A 15493-nucleotide genomic window follows, 5' to 3' on the forward strand; every position below is an offset into this window, starting at 1 on the left:
TAAAATATCTAATTTTACGAAGAGACCACGGGTGCCGATGCCCTATTTTTTGGCTCTAAATTCGCCACTGTCATGAAGAAAGACGCAAGTCTCTAGTCATTTTCTAATTCTGATTATCTCGATCTAGGTGCCTAATTGAGACCCAATTGATACTAATTTTCTCTGTGTGTATTGTGTTTGCTGCTCAAAGTGTGTGGTTGGAATTTATTTTTCTTGCAAAAATCGCATCACAGTCAAGAATGAGTCCTACACTTGTACATTGAAAGAGATGTCACCTTTATGATTAGTAAATTCTGACAAACATACGATAAAAATATTAGCTTACAAGCACTTCTTTCACTTGTTTTGTTGGCTCAGTGACTCAATGAAGAACTTCTTTTGTTGGCTCAGTAACTCAATAAAGATGAAGGGATTTTAAAACAGTTGCACTTGAGGTAGGTAGAGGTTAATTTCATAAATCATAACCATGGCTAACCACAAAAGTAATTGCAGAGGCTCCAAAAAAGTAGTAGTTGTGTGCTACTGCTATGTCTAGCCTTTCTCTAAGTCTTAATCAAACCATTTACAATCTTCCAAAACCAGATGATATTTAGCAGTGCCAAAACATGTGATAGAAAAACAAGAGAAAGAAAAGAATCCTTGCAACTAGTCATCCAAAATATAAAGCTACTCTATTGCAGACATACAGAACATAGTTCTTTTGACCAGCAACATCTAGGTGCTATCTTTAATTAAGAAAGGGAGTAGTACTCTCACTAAAGAGTTTCATTTATATATATATATATATATGTGTGTGTGTGTGTGCGCACGCACGCGCTTGACCCCTCAAAAGGGATTGCAATTATTGAAAGCCTATGATGTAAGACATACTCCATTCTCCCAAGGTTGGGAAGTAATAGAAAATCATTGTCAAGTGGTTAGAAAGTAGCCAGTGGAGATCCCGAGAATGGTGTCTGAAAAAGATGATGTTCTATTCATCATTAACTTATGTTGAGCACCATCACGGGAAAGGTCTGCTTCAAGATACAGATATAAAGAAGCAGATAATACAAGGAGCACATGGAAAGTGAAAAATTCTCTATTCCGTTCAAGTTTCTTCTAGTCACAAGGTTTAACATATCCCAGTGGGATGAGAGACACTGCAAGTATAAAAGCATTTGAATTTCTTCAAAAACTCTCTAAAGATTATGCTCGTAGAATGACATTGTATTTCAAACTTGCTGCTTCTAAAATTTCACAGCTTGCCAAATATATTTAATAGTCTGTCATAGAATCACCCTCTTTGGCTATAAGTAATTAGTGTTTACTGGTTCTTGGTTATATAAAAATAGTTCTTTAGTGACTCTATTTTCCTTATTTATTTGTTTAAAGTGCATGTCTATTTCTAAACAAAAATTCACCAGTGGTACACCATACACATATATAATGTAATGAGTTTCTTAAAGTTCATGTCTATTCGTTATTTTTCTATTAGGATTCTGAGAAGCATGTCTTTTGGGGACTTTCTTGAAAGCACGAGGATGTTTTTTTAGAGTTGTCATTATGATATTTCTTATGAGATGATGAGTTGGTAAAAAAATTAAAGAGCCTCTTATTTAGTTTCTTTACTGTGAACTTTTAAGAATTTTTTCAATCATAACAAACTTTAATTGTATAATTGGTAAGTACATAAGATTTAATAATCAGATGAGAAAGAAAAAAAAGGTGTGAATTGGTTTTGTTATAGCATCTCAAAGAGATTTTCCAATGAAAGTATTTCGACAAATCTCCATATGTTTATTGAGTGACACTCTAGTTCGAGTGACAGACTCACTGGTTGAAGCTCTTCCTTGTAAATATTTGTGTTCATTCTGTCAAGAAATGCTCTCTCCAAAATAATATTCACATTTCCTTAGTTTTAAGCATTATAATCTAGACTCTATATTGATTCAAAAATTAGTTTTTGTGGACTTAAATTGCTCTTCTTCAGTGCAATAACAAAGTTCATCCCTTGATTTTTTGTATATGCTAAATAAAAATAAGATTCCATATTTCTGTGCGTTGAAACTCCTTGCTTTTTAACTTGTTCTTGATAGGAGATATTGAGTGTATGATATATTAGCTTATAATGAAAGTAAAAGTGTAGGAGTAATAAAGTTCTTTATAGAGTTTATCTTTTATCTCAACTTATTATTCAATTGTATCAGATTGAATAACTTCAGTGAATAGTTGAAGTGGAGTTGTAGTCTGAAATAGAGATTATCATATATGGCACTTTGTTGTTGAGATAATACTTGATAGTTAAAGTGGAGTTGTAGTCTAAAATACAGATTATCATATATGACACTTTGTTGTTGAGATAATACTTGACTATAGCACAAAGTTGGGCTAAGTTAATGATTGATGCAGAAATTACAACTTCAAATTGGAAGTACTGTTAGCACAATATTATTTTGAAGAAATTGGTGTATAAAATTGAGCCCCTGTTTTCTGTTGTTTTTGTCCAAGATGTTCTTCATGCTCTTGTTCTCAAATTGCTCTTGACTTCTCAATTTCTTTATGTAGTATAGCACACCAAAGGTAATTGTCCGTCCCTCTTATATATGGCGTAATGTGTTACTATCCTAACTACCTATTCTCTATTTGGTGTTGTTGAAATTTCCTTCTCTGTTTGTTGTTAAAGGTCCTTGGACTCTAAAAAGAGATGATGTTATTTTGTTTCAAGAATTTGCATGTATACGAAGAGATAATTGAACTTAAGCAATTAAATAAATTAATTTAAGCTCAAGACATTAATTTTTAGTCTTCAACATCATCTATTTCTTGAAAATGGCTATTCTGATCGTTGAAGATACCAAGTGAGTAACGACTTACAAAACATCAATTTATTTTGCTAATTTAAGTCAACTAAATGAATTATAGTGTGTGCTTGAACACAAAAAATAGTATTTACAGCATGAAGTATGGAACAAAGGAGCGGAAGTTTTACCTTGTGCGCACCCAAAGGGTAGAGGCTGCAGATTTCCCTTGTCATAAATTCTTTTGAATATTATTTAAAGTTGTTCAAAAAGTTCTTTTGATGTTGAAGAACATTTTGTTTTAATATTAAGACTGGTGCCTAAATGTTTGAGTTGGTCATGTTCGCTGGTATTGAATTTTTTTTCATTTTACTATGGTGATGGGGACTGAGAGCTTATTGTATATAATGCATTAGTTTGTTACATTTGCAGGAAAATGATCAAGACACTGAAGTACATATCAAGGTAGCTCCAACTTGTTCTTATTTTGGGTTTAGCTCTATATTTTGTTACTCTCTTTGCCTTTTGTTTTTCTTGAGTGGGTGAAGTCCAGTGATATCATTATTAGTGTTCTATTGTTTGAAAAGTAGATCTTTATGTATCTATATCAGAATTGCATGGCTTAAGAGATTTTAGAGGTGTGGTTAGGAGGTTCAAAGTTTTCCTTTTAGGTGAATGTTGAATATTGTATAGCCTGTTCCAATAACTATTAGGATACGCATAGAGTATGAAATTATTGTGTTGGTCACCAGATGGATACTATTGCAGCTTCTAAAGTTCTAAAAGTGTTACTTAGACACTCTTTTATTTGAATATTGTTGCGGACTTGTCTTCGTAGTGTTACTTTTATTAAATGTTTAGAAAGAACTTATCATAAGTACACATAAATTCATGTTCGAGCTCTCAGCTTTGAGCTTAAAGTATATTTTGTATACCATGTTATATGACTTTACGTGAATAAATGAGAGACAGTGATGTTTTTGTGAATTTTTTCAATGTAAGTAAATGAACGTAGTCTGCATCTGTATAGAAATGCACCGAAAAGGCCTTATCTTGTTATTTTGATTGGTATTTGAATTATAATTAACCTAATAAATTTAATAGCAACAACCTGACCATACATTCTCTATTATGTTTTTCATTGGTGAAGAAAATTTTGTTTTGCTAGAAGATATCTTCAAGTCATTTTTTTTAGATATTCTAACATTTTGTTGTTTGCATTTATTATCACAACCCCTTCTATATTTATGTTTGATTTTTGAAGGTTATGAGTTGCACTCAATAGAATGTGATAGGTGTATGCTCAAAATAACTAGATATGAACTAATATATTTTATGTCCTGTACAGACATTGAATTTTTTAGTTAACAAGTCAAGTGACAGAAAAAAGAAAACATAGATAAAAGTTGAAATGTTCTTAGTTATTTTTCTTGTATTAGGTGAATAATTTGTATCTTTTTCTACAGATGATATACTCAAGGAAGGGTTGTGTAAACAATACAATGACTTACGTTATTGTTATATAATTCTAGTAATGCTATTTTAATCCAAATTTTGATTATTATGTGTCTAATTTTAATGTTACAAATTTTTACTATTGTACAATTTTGGGAATATTATAGTTTAGGATCACAATTTATAGTACTACAAATTACATTCAATAACCATATTATGTTGTACATAAAAAACTTTAAGGACCGTAAAATTGGTCCCTAATGATGAACTACGACCAAAAACAATATATTACAATTCTTGAATAGGGACCAGGAATTTTGTCCCTAAAAGCCATTTAGGGACCATAAATTTGTCTGTCCCTAAAGGTCTTCAAGGACTTGTTACAAAATCTCGTCTCTAGCTAAAAGTCAATAGCGACAGAGGCAATAGGGATGAGTGGCGACCAAATTTTTCTTGTCTCAAATACGTTTTAGTGACCAGAAACAGACGTTTAGGAACCACATTTCCCTTCGCTAGTGACCATTTTTCTTGTAGTGTATCACAATTTACCTTTGGGCCTCTGACCAACACGTAGTCAACTGCTTTGAAAGTTGTTGCTTGCTTTTTCCTCTAGCGTATTAATGCACTGTATGCATTGTAGAATTCTCTGACCCAGTTTGGAATATAAGAGCCATGGGGTTTGGTGAAGATTTTGAACTTGTGGTATTTTTGGCAATCCATTATCTGTGGGTACCTATCGATCACTCCATGCGTGGACAAACGCTTCTCCTCAAGGATTGTCCTCAACCCCTCAGTCTATAATCTATTCATTGACTAGGGAGGGGGAACCCGTATTGGTAGTGCAAAGACCATTGCTTACTCTGGAACTGGAAGAGGAGGGGCAGCCTGAGGAGTCCGGATCCTAGACTGATCATTCAATTTTCTAGATCGTAGCTCTGTCCTTTGCACTGCTACAAACTCATCATCATCAGACGCCATAGTTTGAGGCTCGTGATGCTCATCCTCACTCTCAAAGGTGGTGAGGTAAGTATCATAGATGCCGTCACTGTCGGAACTTGCCTCCGGTGACGCACGTGCTTTGCCTTACGTTTGCCTTTCCCACCAATCGTGGAAACTTTCGTAGCTTTGCTCTTGGATGGAGCTGCATCCTCATTCCGTGGAATCCCTATTGCTTTCCCTCGGGGTGGCATTTTTATTCCTGCATGTCACTCCCGGAGAGCACCCCTTAGACGTGACACGGCGTACTCGACCCCGAAGGGTCTAATACAAGACTTATAGCATTCTTGAACAAAAGAACATATGAAAAATAGAGAAGAATTAATAACTTTCCTTTACGATCGAAAAGACCTTCATTAAAAAGCAAGCGGAAGACTTTCTAGACATTGTACACTATGTCTCAAACCATCTAATACTTTGAATACAATATTGGGACTTAGCCCATACAAAAGCTTTAACATAACTAAAAGACATAAAAAGGAACATAATGGGTTTTGTCCTCGAAACTATGAGGACTCACCAATTCTTCATCTTCAAGCAACTTAGAAACCTATCCTTCAAGCATAGAACACCAACATCTCCAAACCCTACACTTTAGTAAAGAGGGAGAAGAATGGGGTTAGCAAATTAGATGTACTAAGTATGATGACCATGCAAAAACATGCTTAAAAAGGAAATTTGATTTGAAAGTCATGCTTTTATGCCATTTGGTAAAACTTCATGAACATTGATAAAAGAGGCATAATATAAGTCACAACCAGCATACAAGTAACATTTTCACATTTGATCAAGATCAACATATAAACCTTTACATTTACCTTAAGCCTTCACCTCAAGTAACCCTCAAGATATACCTTGTGCAATGTATGGATAGCGTCTCATACCACCACCCATACTAAGGCACCACCTTAAGGTCACCATAAGTAAACTTACCATTCATCCTTTCCACCTTTACACTATAAAGCATATAAGAGACAAACAATACATGAGTGACACCACCACATTAAGACTAACATGTAAGACAACTCTAAGTCATACTTGTGCAATGTATAAGTAGCATCCCATACTACTACTCACACTAAGTACTCCTTTGAAGTCACCCTAGACAAGGCACATTCATATACAATAAGTTATGACAAGGAAGTAATCATAATACAATGCAAGTATAGTATGCATCATTTACAATTATGCATATAAGTGTCAACATTACTCATTAACATCATTTAGAGTACTTTCATTCATTAGACATTAGACCAACATTTTCCTTAACTTCTTCATAGAAGGATATTCAAACAATAGTCATTAAGACTTAGAGAACTAACTATGACCCTCTCAAAGCCTACTCGTGCAATGCATGGATAGCATCCCATACTACTACCCACACTTCGTAGAACACCTCAAGAAACCATAATGCACATCTCACATGATGGGTATAGGCATTAACCGACATAGACCATGAGAGCTAAATCATGGAATCTGGTGTCATGTAACCCAACATAGAAGGAAGGTGTTCTACTTGCCTAGGGTATAACTAGTACACATCCTATGTAGGCACATACTTATGGGATAAGAAAGATGTTCATTGGACTCTAGCCTAACATTGGGAGAGCCACCATCTTAGCCATATCCACTCGGTGCTTAGCCTCCATTCCCGTAGATTAGTTTCATTTACATTAGTGTACTTGAGAAGGCCACCAACATTAGGCCTACTGACCGAAAGTACTTTTACCAAGAAAGGGCCACCACTAATAAGCCTACCGTTTCAAGGTACATTAAGGATAGCTCATTGATCTTCCTAGAGAGAACCACCACCATTAGGTCTACCATCTCTAGGTTCATCATTTCACATAAGAAGGAAACGACCACCATTAGGTCTACCATCTCTAGGTTCATCATTTCACACAAGAAGGAAGCCACCACCATTAGGTCTACTGCTTCAAGGTTTTACATTCACATTGAGTTCTAGACTCATCATGAAGGGCCACCAAAACTAGGTCTACCGGTTCAAGACATAGCCTAAAATAACTCATTAGTCATTTACAGAAGGCTACCAACAATAGGTCTACCAACTCAAGACAATTATTTAGTCATGAAAAGGCTACCAACATTAGGTCTATCAACTCAAGACATTCATTTATTCATGAAAAGGCTATCAACCTTAGGTCTACCAATTCTAAGTCATCAACACATTCATTAGTCATTTATGAAAGGGATACCAACATTAGGCCTACTGATTCATGATCATTAAGAGATTAAGTCAAGATACATTCATTATTCAAGAAGAGGATGCCTAAGCCTACCAAGTCAAGATACTTCATTCATGATCACATTCATCAATATAGGAAAACGATTCCTTAGCCTAACAATTCAAGAGATCACATTCAGCATAGCTTTAATTTATCCAGAAGAGGGCACCTAAGTCTACCAATCCAAGATACAATGTTACATTATAGAAACCCTTAACCTTCCATCATCAACATTCATGAGTGTTTAGTGAGAATATGCTTTCAATCACAACAGATTTACCTTCTATTGACATATACAATATCATGATAATACTTCAATTCATCAAATTATGTCTTTAAGTCCATGATCACAATATATAAAGTAATTAGACACCTCCACCTTTCAAATGGATCAACATCTCTAGAACAATTCTATTACAACAAGTAATTAGGTAAAAATTGCCCTTTCAAGGCTATGATCACAAATCCTAAATTCACCAACAATTCACCATAATTAGGCATAGATGATGATACAATTCAACAATCTAAATCAATCTATGCATAAATCCATCAACATTTATTCATATTCAACAAACCCACTTCATTAGGGACAATTTAGGAATTGAGAGAAATCATGGGTCCATAGAGTATTTTCATCTTAAATCATCAGTTAAACATCAACATAACAATAATTTATTAGTTGAAAACGTTTGATGAAAGAACCCATGAGATTGAGTAAAACCCTTGGATTTTCATGTACTTGAAAACTTTGAAAACTTCTTTGAAATTGACTCTAGGGTGAAAGCTAACCCTAGATGAAGGATCACCATACCTTAATAGATTAAATCCATGAAAATCCACTCAATTATCCCTCCTCTTCAAGCCCTAAGTCTTCTTCTTCTCTTAGTCTTCAATGGAGTTCTAGAGAGAAGATATTTTGAGAGAGAGGGGTTTTTATTTGGGGAAATTGAACAATGAATCTAAAATAGGGTTTTAAAGTTTTAATACTCTTAAAATACCATAATATACTTAAAATGACCAGCCCCCAACCAAACAAGACTTAACATGATTTTACCAAATGACCCTTGCCCAAGCCATGTTAAAACCAGATTGCACAGGTGAGGACCACAGACCCAATCCACGAACAGTAGATGGGTCCACGGACTGTCCTAGCTGGGGCTTGGTCTTTAAGGCTTCTGCAAGGTTCGACCTACGGAGGGCATCCACGAACCGTCAATGGACCTACGGGGCGTGAACCTAATCCGTAGGTCACCACATTTTGGTGACTTCTTTGGTTTCAAGGGGTCTTGGGGGTTAGGCTTAGGGTCCATGGGGAGTCGTACCTTGACGTTTGATCCCTAAACCCCTCAACGAAGGCTCGGGACAACATCAACACCATCAAACCTCACACCAAACTCAAACACAGACAAGATAGGCTCTAGTTTCACTCATTCATTTTTAGGGTCGTTACAGTATCCCCCACTTAAGATAATTCGTCCTCGAATGACACTTTAAACACATTAAGGGGTAACGACTCAAGACTAGCAGGACACAATCATGCATGCAACATCAATATAAATGCATAAACATAGGAGGAAACATCAACTCCACATAAAAAAGGCTCAATGCAAACAAGAAGGTAGGAACTACATCTACAAACTCATTATGCAACAAAGCTTCAACATTTCTCATTTCAGGAGGAACTTCCTTCTCCAAATCACATCATGCTCATCATAACATCATTAAGCACATTTAAGCAATTTTCTCATGAAAGCACATTATGCAACTTCTACATAACAACACATTTAGGCATGTTCAACATTTAACCTCATGAAGCATATAGGCAACTCAAACTAAATGCACATCAATATGAGGAACATATATCATGAAGAATCATTTCCTCATATAAACAAGAATTCAAATAGAACATGCATAACATAAGGAGACCATGCAAACACAATGTAACACATGACTCCAAAAACATGAAGCAAGCCAAAAAAAACTCTTTGTTTTAGGCTTGAATAGGCACATAAAGGAAGTGGTAAGGATATCAAAACTCTCAACAACCTTACTACTCAACATACCATCTCCCACTTAGGAGTAAACCCAACTAAGGTCATCATGAACATAAAGGACACTCAAAGACTTTATCATCTAGGCATATTATCCCCTACTTGGGAGTAGGCTTATACCAACGCTTCTAAACTTCACTTCTTTCCATTCTATGGTCGGAACAAGACATCTTCATACACATTACACCAAGGCATTTCTAAAATACGATATTTCACTAACTCTTCCAACATACCTCCAAACTAATCATAACTAAGCCGGGTTCTACCAACAACACACATAACCATGAAGAAACCCATTCATATTAAAGTCAACATCACAATCTTCCATCTCACATATATCAAGTCGCAGATCCCTAGTTTGCATCACAACCAACCTTCCTCCCTCACTCCTTCTAACATATTCCTTTCAAGTGGTCACACACTAAATACCATTGGATAAGGATGAAACTTTAAAAACCCTTAAAATAAAGTAGGATAAACTAGAGCCTAACTTGGGTTTTATGCATTAATAACTTGTTAAAATAATGAAGAATAGCCTTTTTAGTCAGTTTTAAAGAGTTTGGAAGCCAAACATCAAGGGACGACCAACACGTTCGAAAACTAGTCTTTTACATGTTGATGTGTTCTAGTATGTTCATATTTTTATGTGTTTTTTGGAGTCTAAAATCAGTGGAGGTGACCCTAGTGCCTTAATAAATGTTTTTAGGGTCAAAACGTTCGGGTACGACTTCCCGGGACCACCCTAAGGGTTTCGAGGAGGACCCCAATCCTTGGCCAAACAAGCTGCCAAGGCAGCTTGAAGTTGTTCATGGAGGGAGTGGCTCTGCGTCGTGGACCTACTCCACCAAAGGCCAAAAAGTGGTTTCGCATCGCGGAGACACCACAGACTCTACTTTCTCAAAATTGAATCTCCAGAAACTCCATAAGACACCTCGGCGTCACGGACTTGGTTTCTAATGAAATCTGCAAAAAGAAAACTCAAGTTTGACTTGTTTAAAAGGTCCAAATAAGTGAGGGGTGGTTTGGGTACTTTGAAGAATTATTATAAACGGTTATTCTACCTATTTTAGGGTATTTTAAGTTGGGTAAAACTCCAAAACTTAGAATTAGACCCCATTCTTCAAATTGACCCTTCCCTCTCAAAATAGATTATCTAAAAAAAACCCCATTGAAGAACTTGATGAAGCTTAAGCTAGAAGATAGGTTTTCAACTGATTTCTTGTTCAATTTAATGGGTCTTCAATAATTAAGGTATGGTAACTCTTGATTCTTGAATAACCTCTCATTCAAGGAGTTCTATCAAAGATTTTCAAAAGTTATTCAAAGACCACAATTCCCAATTTTCAATCTAAACATGGGTCCCTTGTCAAATGATTTTTCTAAATCATTCTATTGATAAATTGATGTGGAATTAAGGTTTTTAAGATAATTTTCAAAAGAATTCTTGAAGAACCAATTATCCCCAAATTCTCAAAAATTGGCCTATGATATGGGTCTTTGTGAATATGATCTCTATTGGTAAAATTATGTTTAGATTAGATTGTATTGATATTTCCTATGATTATATATACTTATTCATGTTGAATTGTTGGTATATTGATAAGTTGAGAATTATGGCCTGATGGGCAAAGTTATGGGTTGATCCCTTTGTTTATAGAATTGTACATGTTTATGTTATTGAATTAAATTGTTGATTCCTATTTCTATCAATGTCAATTGATTATGAATTGTTGAGGATTGATCCATCGTGATCATGGCTTGGAGAATTGGTAAGTTGACCTAACTTCTATTCTATAGTATGAGAATTGATGTTGTGTGGTTTGGTCCACTTATGGTGGTGTTGTTTACTTCTTGTCTATCTATGCATGTCGAGATCATGTCCTTGAAGGCAATAGATGTGAAGTGAATTGATGATTCTAATGCATATGTTTATGAAGTTGAGCTATGAAGGTTATGTATGAAATCCTCAATGCTAGCATGATGTTTAATGTGTGTTGATGATGAGGAGTATCATGCAAATGATAATATTAGGGATAAGGTGTGGTCTACATGATTGATTATGTTAAGTACCATTGTGGAATGACCCCTACCTATATGACCCCTATATGAATGTGTGATCATAGACATGTTAGGAGTACCTATTTAATGTTGAATGTGTCCCTGTATCCTATGATGAAGTGTGGGTATGTGGTCTAGAATCCCTAAAGGCTTTATATGGGAATTGCTCATGATTTGGGGACGTTGTGAATGTGTTGTGATCCCTTGAAGGGAAGTGCACTCAATATCAATGTTGTGGCTATTATGTCACTATGAGGACCAATATGCACACACATACTCTACATATATAGCTATGAATATGATGTGTTATGGTGTATATTGAAAGGTTAACTCTTATATGCACCCTTACATCTTATTATGCATACAAAGTGTGATTAACAAGTTATGAAGATGTGTTGCGTAAAGGTGTTTATGTGAAAGTCTTTCTCATATATGTACACACACATAAATGAATGAATAAGGTTTATGATAATCTATTAAAAGTGAGTCTCTTGAAAGGTTTCCTCAATTGTACTCTAAACTAGAATATGCTATGAATATGGTATGACTTCGTGAAAGGTCATTCTCACATAATATAGGTTCTATGATGGAAGGTCATTCTCATCTTAGAAACCTTTGAGCTATATGATATGAGGGATTAAGTCCCTAAAGCCTATTTTATGAACTAATGTTAAATAAAGGCTTGATGATGTTAAAAATGGGAGTTGGAGCTTAGCACCGAGTGAACATGAAAAATGAGAGTGGGGGCTTCACGTTTAGCAAGTCCGGCTTCCCACAAGAGAACCTTCACGTTTAGCAAGTCCAGGTTTCCAACATAGATGTTGTATCATGAGATGGAAGCCTCCACGCCTAGCAAGTCAAGGTTTCTAGTAGCAATCTCCTTGTTCCATAACTACGTGCTCCCATAGGTCTTAGCGTAGTGCATCCACTAGATAGCTATTATGTATGTAGGTCCTACCTTGGCAAGTAGTACCCTCTCTTTCGGTGTGGAAGTAGAACACCGGATTCCATGTAGCTCACATGGTCTATGTCAGTTATGGCAATGTCTCCCAAAAGTTACGAAATGAACTAGGATAAGAATATGAACTCTAGTCATGATTTCTTCAAGAGTTGATTAATATAGGAAGGATTATGGACCCTACTTATGCATTGCACAAGTGTCTATGTATGTTAATATGAAAGCGTGTTCATGTTGACTTTACTTATGTCAAGACATGAAGTATGAATATGCATGCGAATTACAATTATGACTTCTTAATGGGTTTGATTAGTATATGTGGGGGAATGGGACTCCATGTGTACATTGCACAAGTGAGCTTGTGAAGGGATTGTGAGGGTGGTTTACCTATGATATGAACTAAATGGGTTATGACTAATGATGTAGTAAATGAATGAGTCCTTAGATGATATTATGAAGTATGTTGGTCTTATGTCTAATGTTAAATGAAGATGTTATGAGTTGTTGAATATGATGTGCCTAGTCTATGGTGGTTTCCTAGGAACACTTGATGTGAGTAGTATTATGGGATGCTACTTGCATATTACACTAGTGTGACTTGGGGGTTGCCTTAGGTGATGGTTCGTATGTGAAGACTATGTCTTATGGTGTGCTTATGACTCTATGAATCTATGTGGTTCGATTGATGAAGGCTATATGTAAGTTCACCCTTGGTAAAATTAAGGTGATACATTGCACCAACTATTCCCTAAGGGTTACTTGACGAAAGGAGTTAAGATAAAGAGTTAGGTTATGTATTGTATGCATTGAATGTGCCTAAAATGTTAGAAGTGGCTCTATGTGCTATTATGAATGGTTTACATGTGTATGATGATGTATGTGGTTTATATTGTTCCTATTGTACTAAATGTTCTTGAAGTGGTCTAAAAAGGCATGATGCATGGTTTCCAACTAAATGTCCCTTTTAGAAGCATGTTTTTTCATGGTTATCATATTTAGTGCATTCTTGTACTAACACCATTCTTCTTCATCTTTTTACATCAAGTGTAGGTGGTGTTGGCTAAAGGGCCTTTCCTAGAAGTGATGAGCTTGGCTTACTAGTCCCAAGTTTGGGTGTGTCCTTAATGATTCAAGGACCTTTATGTTAAAAAGTTTCCTTAATTTCTATGTACTAGATAGAACTTTCTTTTTTATGGTAAGGGCTATGCCCCTCTTGTGTTGTAGTCTTGTTTTAAGATGGCTACCTAGAGACGTAGTACTCCGATTTTGTATTAAAGGCTTAAATGAGGTGACTTTTTACGACTTGTGTTATATTATGAAAAAGTTTTAATTCTTTTACTATTTTTCTATGATAAATGCTATGACGAATGCTAAGGGCTTGTATAAGACCTCCAAGAGGTCGAATATGCCGGTAACGACTAGGGGGTACTCTTGGGTCGTTACAAACTTGGTTTCAGAGCCTAAGGTTATGAAATTGGTCTTAGGATTCAATGTCGCTTGATCCACGTCTAGTAGAGACTTGTTCATCGGTGTTAGTCGCGACACATCTATGAGCGAGAGGCTATAGGACGATAGAAGTTTCACTTTCTTCATTACTCTTGCGTTGTGCCGTAGAGCTTAACTCCATCTGACATCTCTTTCTTATTTTCCCTTGTCTGGTGGTCTTCTAGTTGTGATTACTTGAAAGGAGTGATGTTGCAAGGATCGAGGGAAGAAAATGTGAGTTTTAATGCTTATTATGATGTGGTGACTATATTAGTATATATGAAGGTAGATTTGGAAATGGTATTGTGATGCTAATCATTGCTATGTGTGACCAATGTGGATGGGAGCATTACATTGAAAATGTTGTATGGTGATGTAGTTCTCATATGAAAGTATCGTTATGGTAAGAAAGACATCCTTTTTAGGATGATGAGTTACTTTATGGTGATGGGTAATGATAGTAGAAAGTCATGGTGTAAATTTGAGAAGTTTTAAAGGAATGTGGTAACTACTGTGAGTTGAAAGGTGCCCTTTTTTCTGAGTAATGCTTCATGGTTACCCTTGTGTGAATTGGTGTTCTTGTGTAGGCTTTCCCTAAGAGCGGAAAAAGGGACTTTGTTCCATGAGTTGGAAAGTGTTTTGCTCTAAGGTTAACTTGGAGAGTTGCATGTACCCCTTAGTTCATGAGAAGGACAAGAGAATAGATGTTGACCAACTCTAAGGAGGATAGTTGTCTTGTAAGATTGATGTTAAGTATGGTCATTCAAAGAGGGTGTTAGATAATACCTAGGCATGGTTGAGCAGAAAGTTACACCAAAGGTGATGATAAGGGTATGATGTGATAAAGAGTTGATTACGCTCACCCCAAGTGGGGAATAATGTGCCTAGATGGTAAGGTTTTGAGTGCCCTTAATATTTCTACATTGAACTTCCTTGAGTTCTCCATGTTGATAACCACTTTGGCTAATAGATGTGAAGTGCAATGGTATAAATACTTTTTTTTTTTGGATTCTTGAAATCCTCACCTAAGGGAGTATAGTGAAGATTTAGTGGAGAATGGTTCCTACCTGAAACGACCCCAAAAATGCCCAAAAATGTGCTTCGAAAACACCTATAATTGTAATTTCCATATATCTCAAAATTCGTGCATGATTTCAGAAATTCGACTTCATATTCTTATTCAGGGGGTCAAATTGAGTGGGAAATGGGTCTAACCAGAATTTTAGAGCAACCGTATCAAAATTCGAAAATCGCAAAAAATGCGATTTGGAGGGTCAACTTTAAAGGGGCATATCTCTTAGAACACAAGGAACTGGAAAGGCCACAACCTATTAAATTAAAGCTCTTTGAGTTAGCTTTCCAACACACTTGGTTTCACCTCATTCCGAGTTAGGATGAGGGAGTTATGACCATTTTCGTAAAACTTGTCTATGCAGATTTGCAATTTCCAGTGTGCTTATTTTTTTA

At 35.8% G+C, this 15493-nt stretch overlaps 1 pseudogene; it reads right to left on the reverse strand.

Moving 5' to 3' along the window:
- Positions 1-470: 470 nt before the first annotated feature.
- Positions 471-5422, reverse strand: LOC125861517 (uncharacterized; annotated as a pseudogene).
- Positions 5423-15493: the final 10071 nt, after the last annotated feature.

This window comes from Solanum stenotomum, chromosome 4, assembly GCF_019186545.1.
Source record: "Solanum stenotomum isolate F172 chromosome 4, ASM1918654v1, whole genome shotgun sequence".
Classification (NCBI taxonomy): domain Eukaryota; kingdom Viridiplantae; phylum Streptophyta; class Magnoliopsida; order Solanales; family Solanaceae; genus Solanum; species Solanum stenotomum.